The following is a 13,465-nucleotide window of genomic DNA, read 5'->3' as shown; positions in this document are numbered from 1 at the left end:
TAGAGGCACCCAGTTGAATGCAACACTCCTTCCCTACCTTGCCCACTAAAAATTAGGAAATGCAGAACTTACATCAGAAAAGCATTAGATGCCAACAGAAAAATTAACTCTGCATTAACATTTCAGCTACTTTTTCAATGTGTGATGCTACCCTGAATGTAACAATCACAAATTTTCTTTGATTCTTTAGTGGGTGTTTTAGTCAGAAAAGCCAAACTGGCATCTTCTCACCTCCATTTCTCATGCTCCTGGTACACAGATAATGCAGCATTCTCTGGACATATGGACATACGAATACAGAGACCATCAGGATATTAAGCAATGTAAATGACTGTTTCCCTTATGTCCTTCTTTCTCCTTTATCAGGAGAGAGCTGCATTAGGTTATGTCTTCAAAGCTAACTGTTTATTATCAAAAGTAACACCAAAATCACTAATTCTTTATATTAATATCAAGATTCAGTGATTTTTATGTCACTCTAACTCTGGATTTATTGTGGAGTTCTTACTTAACCCTTCCCTTCAAAAAGCTGAAGAGTAGCTGGTGGAAGTTTCACACCACATATGTTTATACACACACACCCCCCCAAAGAAAATCTTCCAGGTAGCTTTGGCTTGGCTTCTCTTCAGACTTTATCAAGAAGAACACTTTGAACTGAAGCCCAGATTTCACCATAAACACAAAATGTTTTATTCTTCATTGAATACTTATATGAATACAAGATCTCCTAGAGAAAGTAAGCCTTGAATTAAAAACAAAGTCACCAAAAAAACTGTTCCAAAAGGATGCAGAAGTCACTGTTCATTTACCACCTTCATTTAGGGCCACTCCTGTTTAGGATTTAGCATAGAGTAGAAGCACAAGGCTCAGACTGGATACAAACACATCCTATGCCTAGGAATTTTTTTTTAAGGTATCAAAGAAGGATTCATACAGAGCCCCTAACGCCATACAAAAAGGAGGTGCAAATTAAAATCCTGCTTGCTTGGGATTTTTTCCAAACAAAAAATAATTATGCAGAAGCTTCTAAGGTAAATTATTCACAATATTAAGAGTCCAATGCAAATTTGTATGTAGAGGGATTTATAAGAGTCAGCATCAGTCACATTAAAGGCATAGGATTACAGCCTGAATTGTTCTGTTTAAAATAACTATGATACAATACAGTTTAGACTACCAGGAATATTACTACTAGCAAAGAACCACAAAAAGCCGTTCAGAAACAGAAGGAAGTATAACACTCATGTATTTTTACTATTAGAAAAAGCCTATCACTCCTTTTGGATATTGCTCTTAACAGAGATCATTTAGAATAAAGGAATGGGCTGAAGGAAGAATTCCATGATTACAGCTGCCCCAATTCCTTTGGACCTTAAAACTCGCTACAATTCTGCCAAGCTTTTACCATCCTCTCCTAAAAGTTCAGCTGAGTAGACTGATCCTGAAAGAGGGAAATGACAACACAGCCACCTGCTTACAATACATACAAAAATAACCTGGAATGCTAAACTTGGAGTCCTGTTGACAACCGTGACTTTTTATGTGCCCTTTTGCTCTGCACAATCTAAACCCTAAAATAAGAAATGACCTTTTTTTTTTTTAATGGGAAACCTGGTTAGCAATTTAAAGACTGCACCTTCCACAACACAGCTGGGAGTGGATTGCTAACAATAAACTTTCCACTTGTTAAAGGGCAGCATTTCAGTGGCACCCGAACAGCTATTAACTCCTGCCAGGTGATCAAGGCTCCCTCTTGGTACAGAAGATTTCATCTCCTTTAATGCATTCATTTTCAGGTGCAGGTATGGGCTCTTATTGCCTCTTTGTGTACTCTTCATCCTCCTTACTAAAAAAATGCTGCCCAAGCTGCATTTGTCTGGACTCTTGACAGGGAATTCAAGTTGTCTGCTTTACCTCTTGCCTGGAAAAGAGAGTACTGATACACAGCTGCTGGTCAGAAAGAAATAAAAGAAATCATATCACTTCTCACAGTCACCTAGTCTACACACAAGACAGCAGTATGTGTGGGCAGTACACAAAAGCATAAAAAATAAGTCACTACTTTTGCTAGTTGTTGTTATTGAAAATTGATTTAATGAAACTCAAGTGCATGAAAACACTGCATTATTTCAAAAACTCAATAGTTGCAAAAGAAATTGGCATATAAGGAATTGTGATGCATCAGGAAGACTGATGCAACATCTCAAAGGAGCAGAGAATAACCAAAGCAAATTATCTACAGGCATCTAGGCACAAAGGGGAGTCAGGCTGATTTAAAAGGCTTTACACACGGTATTTGCATGTAACTGATGTGTCTTAGAAACACATGAGTCACATCAGAGGCTTCCAACATCATCCCATGATTCCCCACCAGCTTTAAAACTAGGAAAGAATAACCAACCCTGCATAAACAAAATGAGATTACAAGCAAGACAGCAATACCAGAGAAAACAGGGAGGGTTTAGCAAAGCAAAAGTGAACAAGGACTGTTGGCTCAGTTGTTCAGGGATTGATGCTGATAAAACCAAGGTTGTGGATTTGGTACCCATATGGGACATTCACTTTAGAGCTGGACTCAATGATTCTTGTGGGTTTCTTCAAACTCAGAATATTTTGTGATTCTATCAAGACTACTGAGATAAAGGGGGAAATAAATAAAAAAGCAGTATTTTGTTAGTACTTGTGAACAGGGTGTGCCAAAAATGAGGAAGGTAAGTAATGGTTTCACTTTGTACAGTGCTGATAAGGGCTAGGCTAAAATACCAGGCATGAAATTCCCTGCCTCCCAGGCACTGCTAATTAAAACACGTGTCAGGAAGTGCACTTGAGCCCACTTCCCTTCAGAGGAAGTTCTCCATGAATGTCTGCCAGGAAATAACCCAGATCCTACCCTTAACACAGCACACACAAACCAACCTTGGCAACCCCTGGGCTTGCATTTGCTGGTCCTGCTGCCTATCAAGCTGGTCTTTCATTTTTTTCCAAATATTTTATGACATGTCAGTACATTTGTATCCCCTAATGTGCCTTCTCTTGTACAGACACTCATTACAATCTGCCCCACACTACAACTCGAGATGCTACACCACTAACCAACACTGCCATAAAGAGAACAGGAAGCCTGGAAATCTTCACTCAGTTTTTAAGTAAAAAATAGAAATTTTTAAGCCTTGAAAAGACTTGAATCCATCTGGTTTGAATTTTGGTATTTTTATGTTTTCAGAAAATTCTCTTCAGGTTTTCTTTCTTATAGACTAAGGTATATTTGGACAAGCAATGTTGATAGGGAGTTGATTCACTAAGTATCTGAAATCTGGATATACTGGAAAGTTAAGAAATCTACCACCTAGCAGTGAGAAGCACATTATCACTGATTATTTTGTATAACAATGGTCTTGTTCAAAGATTCAGAATATCCTGCTGCTTTTAGAAACTTTCCTAGGGCAACATTAAACATTTTTGTGCATTTCCTACAGTAAACAACAGCCAGTGTGGACTTCAACACATTAACCAAGATGAAGGATCAAAGGGCAATTATACATTACCACTGAACAAGCTAAGTGTTCTCAAAGTAACAGAGCTACAAACTTACCTCAAATAATAACTAGAATATCATTACTTATACCTGCCATTTAAACAGCCTGGAAGAGAACAGCAGCAGCACTGCATGGCTATCCCTGGCATCATCAGAATGTGCTGCTCCAGGCTCATCCAAGCTGCATTACACAGCAGTACTATTTACAGAGTCAGACTGTTTTCTGCTAGATGTTTCCCTATTCACATTTACAAGAGGGCTAACAACCAAAACAAATATTTTGTTTGGGACACAAAAGACCTTTGGCACCTCCAGAGGGAAAACTGAAGCTCTACTTCATTCTATCTCACAACATATTCCAAGCTAATCCAGACAGACTGAAGTTTTATTGAACTCCATGGAGGGATGAGACAATGCAGGACAATACTTTAAACACTGAAACCTATTTTCCCAAGCCCACTGAATCCCCTGTAAGAGACAACAGTTGCTCTGGGGACAGGCTCAGGAGTATCAGCTGTGCCAAGCAAAGGCCAGGACAGGGCTCAGAAAGGCATCAGGCACCGCACAGAGTGGTTTGTGTTCCTTACATCCAAGCTCATTGCTTTGAAAACCCTGGTGGTGCCTGTCAGCACAGACAGAGCACAGAGCCCTTGGAAGGGCCCAGCCTGAGAGAAGAGGATGTTCTGTACTGAACTCGCATATGTGCAAGCCCAGCCTCCCTGGAAGAAGCTGAAGTTTATCCTAACCTTGGTGGCAAAGTAAATCTTTCTGCAATGACCCAGAAGTCCAGAATAACAAACCAGTCAGAAAGCCCAGCAAAATTCCACTTCCAGAAGCCAGGAGGAGCTATAAGCATGTCGGTCTTCCTGGCAAGGAGCAACATCCATTAATTAGCTTTACACTTGAGAACAGTGGTTGTTCTTTACACCTTCAAGTGCCAACTGAAATCTTTTGAAACAGATTTTATGTCAAGAGAAAAGCCCTGAATGTATTAAAACAAAATTAAATGCATAACATCCAAAATACACAAGAACACAGATCTCTGAGATTTCACTAGGGAAGTAGTTCTAACCATAAGACATAAAAAGGGACATTAATTTCTCCATCTGCAATACTGTATTTAAACAAGTGTTATGCTGGATACAACAAGGTTTCTCATCCAATACTAGTTTAATTCCACCTGTAATAAAACCATAAAGTTGGAAAGCACCTGAAGTCACTTGCAGTAGAGATACAATCCAGAGAACATCCTTTGGAAGCTGCTCCTCAGGTGGAAGGGCTGGCAACACCTACTGTCAATGGCTGTGACTGGTTTGAAATTACACAATAAGTACATGTAAAATGACAAATTTTTAACTACACAATGCCTGCACCAATACCATACTCAAACAATGGCCTGAGGAGTAAGTCAGAATTATAAAGCTAAACAGAACTGCTGCTCATAATCCCTTCCTTTTGTATGATTTGTGTCTTCTGCACTCATTATCTGAGAGTCATAGTCTTATTTTGGTTGGAAAAGACCTCTAAGATCATTGAGTCTAAGCATCAACTCAGCACTGCCAAGGCCACCATTAAACCATGTCACCAAGTGTCACATCTATGTATCTTTCGTATATTTCCAGAGACAGGGACTCAAACAGTTCCCTGAGCAGCCTGCTCCAATGCTTAACCATCCTTCTGGTGAAGGCATTTTTTCCTAATATCCAATCTAAATCTCCCCTGGAGCAACTGGAGGCCATTTCCTCTTGTCCTGTCCCTTGTAACCTGGAAGAAGAGCCCGATCCCCACCTGTCTACAGCCTCCTGTCCGGGAGCTGTAGAGTACAATAAGGTCCCCCCGAGCCTCCTTTCCTCCAGGCATTCAGGGATTCTGGATGATGTTAGCAGAGTCAATTTGTCAAGTTTCTTGCTTTTCTTTCATGGCCTTGATACCTGGTGAGTTAAATACAGAACTGCCAAGCGATTTCAGTGCTGGTCAAATCAGCGAGTGATCTGCTTTGAGTGTAAATTTTAAATGTTACAACAAAAACAGGCATGTCTGAGCCCAAAATTGAAACCTTTCATCCTAAGTTCTGTGACTCCATCCAGTACAAATACTAATAAAACCATAGGATGAATAGGTGAAGGCAGCACTACCACAGCACACTTGGAAACTCCATCCTGTAAGAGGAGGGCTTGAATACTGCCATGAACAGACAAGGGGACTGGAGAAAACAGGTCATAAGCCTGTGGAACAAAGTATGTGATCACATGATGACAAGACTATCATGGTACAAGTAACAGCTTGACTTTTTGCAATATGTACAAAAAGTAACAGTTTTAAAAGCAGCTGGATAAGTAAGAGATGCAGTACATTTTTTGTCACTTCCACTGGAAATGTTTTTGCAGTATTTGCATACACAATACTATTTCAAAGAGCAAGCAGCACTAATCCCTTCCTCTTACCAAATCCCCAGCCAGAAATTAGAAAAAAAATTCAGACTTCAATAGAAACCTGACAAGTCAAAAGTACTTGCAATCTACATTTAAGATTTTTCACTGTTTCCTCTCACTCTACATTATATTTCACAGCCTTGCTATTCACTGGGCTGGTTTTCTATAAAGTCTTATCTCGGCAGGTACTGCAAGATATTTACCTAACAAACTAATAAATACTTTGTTGTCATGGCTTTACCAGGATATGACTCATTAGAACCACATATTCTAGGGAACAAATGGCTTCAGTTCAAAAAACATACAAGTGCACTTTTTTGCTTGTAACATCACGACAGTCAGAGCTGTTCCTTTCAAAAGGTCAAACAAAATTAAAGGAAGCATTAAAAACCCCCTGAAATCACAGATCTGATTTGCAGGCCTTTATATATGATAAAATATTTTGCTCCCACCCCCTTGCCCTTGTTTTTTGATTTCCCACACTATTAGTTTTCCATGTCCAGGAAATATTTTTCAAGTGTCTGGGTTTCCATCTGAATTGTAAGTCAGACTTAACATGAGGCATAAGGCTACAAATTTTGATTTTAAATGAGAAAAATACCAGTATTGTTTCAAACTGAAATACTTTGGGTTTTTTCCAACTCAAGTGACAAAACAGAAGACTACTATTTTTTGAGCCATTCGAACTTTTTCTTTGGAGTGGTAAGAGTAGATGGAATTCCTTGGAAAAAACTAACTGCATAATATAAACAAACACCATCCCATACCAGAAAAGGGAAAGGAGAAATTGGAGAGGAGAAGCAAATATTCATCATAAACTTGAAAACTGAAGTTTAAGAAAGGCTGATGACATCCAGAAGTAAGCTACTGAAGAATAAAGACATCAATCCCTGGCAATTTGGATGGTCAGGAGATATTAAGTGACCCTCTGCTGATCCCTGAAGATGAAAATACATGTATTATGGATCACAACCTGAAGTCCCATTAGGGGTCTGCTCCATGTGAAATGCAAGCAGCCACATCTCCTTTGTTCTCAAGTGTATCACAGTCCAGGCAAGAACAGAGACTAAACCAGGTGATATCAAAGTTTTAAATAAGGGTAACTACATCCACAAGTTAGATTCAAAAGTGCTCCTGAAGTAGCAGGAGATGAATTTTGTTACCTGCCAAAACCTAACCTATAGAAAAAAAAATTATTTAATACAGGCTCTCAAACCACCAACCACAGGGAAAGTTGTAGAAAGGTGGGGGAAACCAAACCACAGAGCAAAAATAAGGATCCAACAAGTTATTCTAGCCACACTCAAATGTAAGAATATTCAGACATCCATATATACAAGCAGCAGTAAAGGCAGAAGTCAGAAATACCAACTATACAGAGGAGTAAAAATGAAATTTTCAAATATAACCATTCACCCTGCAGACAGGGGGTGTCACAAGCAATCAAAAATATTCAGACTAGAAATAAATTCCTATAATACAAAGAATTCTGTGGCTGTAACTTCTCTACTCCTGCTTTCAGCTAAACTTCTTCAGATTAGGTCATGCACCCCCTACAGCAAGGATTTTGTTTTATTAAGACCCATTTCTTCTATACTACAGAAAAGCAGAACATAAGAATAGAGAATTATTAGTATTTTGCTCCAAAAGGCAGTACATGGGACTGGTCAGACAATTTGCAGCCAAATGGCTTTGGTAGGTGAGAAAACACTTTGCAAACTCCTCCCATATACAATAAATTGATTGCTGCACAGGTCTGCCCACCTCTGTACCCTCGGGCTGAATGGAAGGACCATGAACAGGCTGTCAGAGAAAAGCCAATTCCAGGAGGCTCAGGGAAAAAAACAAACCAAGAAATTCTGTTTTAACACCCACTGTTTAATAATCAGGATTTTCAACAATAATTACAAGGAAAAAACAACAAGAAAATCTCATCTTGACCTGCTTTACCCAGAATAAAACTCAGTGTGAAACTGAAATCATTAGCTGTTGTACATACCCTAAGTAGACTTTCCAGCTCTCAGCAGCAGGTGCTCAATACAGGATGAAACATGAAATCTGAAACAAATATTTAAAATTCATTAGGGTATTTTCTTAACAAATGTCAAAATAGTCTAACATCTAAAAAACTTAGGAGCAAATTAACTGATATTCATGTTATGAAGACAAGATAACCACCTGCAGTACATATCCTATTTTACAAGTGCAGATTATTTAGCTGGAAGACCTTAGGAAAAGAACAAAAAAAACCCAACCTAAAACATAACGCAGAAGAAGTTTGTAGAAGTAGAAGCCAGAGACTTGTACTTGAACTCAAAACAGAAGTTGTCTAAAATACTGTTGGTCCCATGAAAGCAAACAAAAAATTTCCCAAGTTATATGGATTTGTTATCTTGAAGAAGGAGGAGAGTTAAAGCATCACGAAATGAACCTTTATTAGTGATGATATACATTAAATAGCAAAAACAATTGAGTGCTGAAAACTGCGCTGAGTGATTCAAAACACTAGCAGCATCCAGATCCAGAATTAGAAAGTGCTTCCCTGGAAAATAAAAAGTGTGTGGGAGGAGCTAGTGAAAAGCATTTACCTCCTCAGGGTATGTGCATCACAGGGCAGCCGAGCCAGCTCTCAGCTGAAGTAACAAATATATAGATATTGCTCAATACATACATAACACACAGAAAGTTGTGGGTTTGTTTCTTAAAGAAAACAATTGATCTATAAGAATTCCAGAGCCAAGTAATGTAGAGAGTTGAGTTTATTACTTTGCTAGTTGTTTTTCTTCTTTCCCTTTCCAACAAATATATACTATAGGGACAAAGTCAGTACCAGTAGAAAGTCCAAGCTTATATATTATGCACTTAAAACTGGATTTCTAAGAACTGTTTCCCAAACTGTATTCATCTTAGATACTTAATTTTCCACACACATAAGGGCCACCAAAAGATTTCCACAAAAAAATCTCATGAGATAAAGTAGCATAAAAAGTTCAAATAATCTCTGCACAGTTTCTCTTAAGTTTTCATCTAAGCTATAAAAAACTACGTGTCGGGGGAGAAGTAAAATACTTTAATTTCAACATGAAAACAAGAAAAAAGAGTCACAGACATTTACCTGAAACACACATTCATACCATAAAGAAAAAAAAATCAACAAGAACTTGAACTGCTTTGATGATGCTCCATAAAATGAATGGCGTTGCCTCCAAACCCTGATTTTATGGTTCACACAGAATCTGCTAAGTCAGGCTGTCCCACCACCTCTGCCAGACTGAGTGGCAAACAACAGCTTTCCCCAGAATCATGCCTGCTCTGAACATTTTTATGGAATAAGTCATGATATGGGACAATTTGTAAAAACACTGATAATTAACACAATGGGAATGGTATCTTGGCAAGTCTTTTATGAAAAGGCAAATTGCTCATTAGACTGTTTCTCAGAGTGAGAAACCCATGCAGTTATTGATTTAACTGAAGATGTTTTCTGATAAGGCAAAAGCTACTTTTAATTTCCAAGGGCAGTAGTAATGACCTTTCCCTACTCTGGGAAGTTACATCAGTAGGATCCTTAAAACACTAGTTGAAATAATTGTTTGTGTAATGCCATGGGACTTACATACAGCATCAAAAAAGCACCAAATGCTAGAAAAATATTATTTTAATTGCTGAGGCATCAATAATGCAAACACTTGCAGACATGTTAAATTTTCCACACAAGTTCTCTCACTGATTTTCAATAGAACCACCCACATGTGTAAAATTCAGTGTACAAATGCATGGCACTGTGATTTGATTTGATGTTGGAAGGCAATCCCAGAGGACAGATAAAGGGCCTCTCGTTTGTTCATTAGCTGCTACAAGTAATGCAGTCAGGACAATCCAAACATGCGATCATTTCTCCCTTACACCAAGAGCCTTTTCCAGGCACACCTTCCCATTATTTGTTTTCACAGGTTACTTACTGATTTACTTCATTCATCAATTACTTAAGAAGCAAGTGGTGACAAGAACTCTCCTATGCTAAACTCAAGTCCAACCAGTTGTAACACTTCTTAAAAGACCAATAAGTCTCCTTCTAATAGGGATAAAATGCTGAAAGCTTCTAAAGTGGTCAATATGAGATTAAACATGTAAAATGGTTTGGATTGAAGATCTGTGCTTTTATTTTGACTTTTTGTAAAAGAAAAATTTAAAAACCTATGGATCTTACAAAATGGTTTCTTAAAAATAAAACAAACCCAATCAAGTACATCTGCTCAGGGGAAAAAAAATTAGAGGGGAGGGGTATTTTTCATAGCTTTTGAAACTTCTCTACCTTTTCCCACATGGGAAAGGTTTTCAGGAAAGGGGCAATATTTAAATTTTAAATTTAACACTTTTTGTGGTGGAAAACTATTCCCTTTTAGGCTTTGCCCAACCAGCTGCAAGTCACCCACTTGGTCTGGTTTTGCTTCCTTATTTTTCCTTATTCTGTTTTATCTACCCCTGTAATCCCTTACTCTCCTCCTAAAACCAACACAGAATTCTACCTATTTGTAATTAAAAGATAACTTATGTGTAGATCTACATGTCCACATACAAGACCTGAAAGTTTAAGTTTTGTCCTCCAATATCATCCTATTCCCTCTCTAATTTGACTCCTTCCCCAAGGACACCACAGAGCCATTAGACAATTACCAGTATCCAGGAGTAAAAATCTTAATTTATCTTCTAAGCATGGAGCTCCTTCCTCAGTTTCCTTATGTTTCCAGCTACCTTAAAAGCTCTTTGATTGTTCTCTTCAAGAAAATTTGTCCTCTTCACTCTTTTCACACACAAATACCTCTCCTTCCAACCCCTTTCCAGATTCTCCACTTCATTTCAACACAGCAGTGACCTCAATGACTTCAAATCTCCACAAAGCCAAAGATGGACCACTAAAGACCAACATTGTTTGTTTCACTTCCCTCTCCTAACCCTGTGTAGTGGTTCCACAAACTGATTCACAGCAACAAAGCAAATGAACAACTTTATGCACTGCAACATTTTTATCTTTACAGAACAGTTAATCTGGTTTCTGATGATGCCCCTTTGGCTCTACAGTGAGTCAAAGAAAACTCCACAAAGATCACAGCAGACAGGAAAGACTCTTGTCAGTGCAGGGAAAGAACAGGAACAGCAACTGCTGGGCACAAGTAATATCTTCTTTAGCAGAGATGAGACAATTATAGCCAAGTTATCTGCAACATTATTACTCCTGTGGCTGTACTCTCCTCTATCTTGCACAAACCACTGAATCAACTGAACTTTGGCAGTCACTGAGCAACCACAACAAATTTCCATCAGTGAACTGTACACTGTTCATAGGGAATTATTCTCCAGCCACTAGTTTTAAGGAGGCAGAAAGTATCTAAGATTTAATGTTTTAACAAGATAGGAAGGGAAGCATTCCATAGGTCTTTTGAAAAAATGTAGTCTGTATGAACATATATATTTAGGACACAAAAAAAGGGGGATGAAGCTGCATCACAGGGAATTCAGATTGGACATGAGGAAAGGTTCTTCACTGGAAAGGGGGTCAGTCACTGGAACAGGCTCCCCAAGGAAGCAATCATGGCACCCAGCCTTAGTTGGACTCAATGGTCCTTTTGGGTCCCTTCCAACTTGTACATCCATGCAACCCTAGATTATCTCACCACTGCCCCACACCTCAAGCAGTGAACTGGGCAGCAGACCTGCCTGGAGCACTTCCAGCAGCAGCAGCAGCAGCAAAAACAGACCCATGCAAAAGAATAATTACAACATAGCCCTGAGTATAACCTATTAACAAATGACCTCAGAAGAAACCTCAGAACAGTCAGGGCAATTACTGAATTCTAGACCGATTCAAAAGCACTGTTTGCACAGACAATGCTGTGAGGATTTAATAGTCTTGTTTCAGAATAACTAGCATACAAGCACTAATTTCATCTCACTATTGCATAGTGGTTTGGCCACCAGAAGAATATAGTCCATGAAGCAGAATCTGGACACCTCACTGGACCTAAACATAGAGCCTAAGCACATCACCCCAAAACACACCCCCACTATGGCACTGTAAGCTGCACTACCAGTACTTCTCCAGAAATTTTTAACCAGGTTGCTGTAACTTAACTGGGGAAAGAAGTACAAACTTCAGTAAGAGCTCAACTCCATATCATACTAAAAACACACACACAAAAAAAGAGTCCATACTTACTATAACTTCCTATTCACATGAGCCATCAGATAAAATCAGCTAAAAAGACAGAGCTTTAACAACATAGAACACAAGTTCAACATAACACTTCAAACTGCTGTAACACAGACTCAGTCCAAAAAACGATCATATTTCAAGCGACAGCTGTGCATTAAGTACTCACATTATATGCACATGGGCACCACTCTCCCCCTCCCCACTTCATTTTGACTGTGCTCCAAATCCTTTCTCAAACTCACCACTTTCATCTTGCCTTTCCAAAACTAATCTCAACCCAGCTACCCACAAGGTCTTGCCTTGTTTTTTAACTTCTATCAACTTCAAGAGTAACGTATTCACAGAAATATGTTTTATATACATTTATTTTCACAACTTGTGCAGTCCTCACCCTTTTTGTACTTTCACTCTGTGATCTCCTCCTCGGCATAATATGACCAATGTTCCTACTCCCACCTGAGAATACTGGTGCTCAGTATCTATTTCCACAGAGGTACCAAAGGCTTTTCAAATTGAGAACTTCAATGCAATCCCCATTTAACACCAAAAAGCCACACAGATAAATACATTATAGAACTCCAAAATCTGTTTCCTAGGAAGGGAAGCTCTGTTCAATACTCTCTTCAGATTGTGAAAACAGTTTAAAGGTTTTGTTTGCCTTTAAGAGAAGAAAAAGCTGATTCAGTTGTAAAATGAAGCCAATGTCAGACACACCTCTCTTGAAGAATTCCCTCTCCTCTTCTGATGAAAGGAGAGCAAGGCCCAACACTGGCTGCTGGAAGCCCTAGAAGAGCATGAGAGGAGCACAAAGAAACCCTCCCTTCACTGAGCTGAAACAGCAGGGGCTGGGAGCCTGTGACACAACTCAACTTTGGCTTCATTCAAATCCCCATCTGAGGATTTATCGTGTGCTGCACACCAGCTTCCTCTAAAGGGGCCTAATCTTCCAAAAAAATTCACTTGGTTATTTAATAAATTCATGTAGGAAGCAAATTCCCCGAGTACCAAAGCACAATTTCTTATACAAATGAAATACTGTCAGGAACTCCAGGCAGGAAATGGAACAGAAGTGAATTCAGTGTTACATCCCACTCCTCCTTTGGACTCCACTCTTTGACTAAGTTTTACAGAGGTTCTGACTGATTTTTTTTTTCTATCCACAACCCAAAAAATAGAGGGACTAAACTCAACCTAATATTCACAAAGCATTTGAGAAGAGACCAAAACAGAATATTCTCCCAAAAAAACACATCCCATATACTTTTTTCCACTATTTCTCTTATA

At 38.8% G+C, this 13,465-nt stretch overlaps 1 protein-coding gene across 3 annotated transcripts in view; it reads right to left on the bottom strand.

Moving 5' to 3' along the window:
• PTK2 (protein tyrosine kinase 2) overlaps positions 1-13,465 on the bottom strand; it is a 194,823-nt gene that overhangs the window by 171,802 nt on the left and 9,556 nt on the right. For 2 of the 3 annotated variants that reach the window (XM_068180039.1, XM_068180049.1), the window contains exon 2: positions 7,967-8,025. The exons of the other annotated variant lie outside the window; for it this stretch is intronic. The gene's annotated coding sequence lies outside the window, so the exon portion shown is untranslated. The remainder of the gene's footprint in view (positions 1-7,966; positions 8,026-13,465) is intronic. 3 annotated transcript variants of the gene reach the window in all.

This window comes from Anomalospiza imberbis, chromosome 1 (assembly GCF_031753505.1).
Source record: "Anomalospiza imberbis isolate Cuckoo-Finch-1a 21T00152 chromosome 1, ASM3175350v1, whole genome shotgun sequence".
NCBI classification, from domain to species: domain Eukaryota; kingdom Metazoa; phylum Chordata; class Aves; order Passeriformes; family Viduidae; genus Anomalospiza; species Anomalospiza imberbis.
Note: the sequence above shows the minus strand (reverse complement) of the source record. Positions and strands in the feature narration are given on the sequence as shown.